Below are 769 nucleotides of genomic sequence, written 5' to 3'. Positions count from 1 at the left end.
ATGGCTTGCAGGATGGGGGGCTCCCGCACCCCGGGTCCCGCTGGACGGAGCTCGGGCCCCGGGCCCGGTCCCAGCTTCCGAGTCCTAGCTAGGCCGGGGAGAGCCTCTCCGTGCACCGGTGGACCCCCGTCCCCATCACCCAGTCCCTTGGCTGGCTTGCAGAACGGTGGCTCCTGCACCCCGGGGCCCGCCGGACAGAGCTGAAGCCCCGGTCCCAGCTTCCGAACCCTAGCCAGGCCAGGGAGAGCCTCCCCGAGCCCTGATGGACTCCCGTCCCCAGCGCCCGGAGCCTCGGCTGGCTTGCTGGACGGGGGGGCTCCCACACCCCAGGGCCCGCCCTTCGGAGGTCGAGCCCCAGGCCTCGTCCCAGCTTCCGAACCCTAGCCAGGCCGTGGAGAGCCTCCCCGGGCCCCAGTGGACCCCCGTCCCCAGCGCCCGGACCCTCGGCTGGCTTGCAGGACAGGGGGCTTCCGCACCCTGGGGCCCGCCAGACGGAGCTCAAGTCCCGGGCCTGGTCCCAGCTTCTGAGCCCTAGCCAGGTTGGGGAGAGCCTCCCCTGGCCTCGGTGGACCCCCGTCCCCAGCACCCGGACCCTCGGCTGGCTTGCAGGTCAGGAGCTCCCACACCCTGGGACCCGCCGGACGGAGCTCAAGCCACGGGCCCGGTCCCAGCTTCCGAGCCCTAGCCAGGCCGGGGAGAGCCTCCCCGGTTGACCCCTGTCCCCAGCGCCCGGGCCCTCGGCTGGCTTGCAGGACGGGGGGCTCCCGCA

Source organism: Triturus cristatus, chromosome 1_2 (genome assembly GCF_964204655.1).
Source record: "Triturus cristatus chromosome 1_2, aTriCri1.1, whole genome shotgun sequence".
NCBI classification, from domain to species: domain Eukaryota; kingdom Metazoa; phylum Chordata; class Amphibia; order Caudata; family Salamandridae; genus Triturus; species Triturus cristatus.
The sequence above is the reverse complement of the archived record's forward strand: the minus strand, read 5'-3'. Positions refer to the sequence as shown.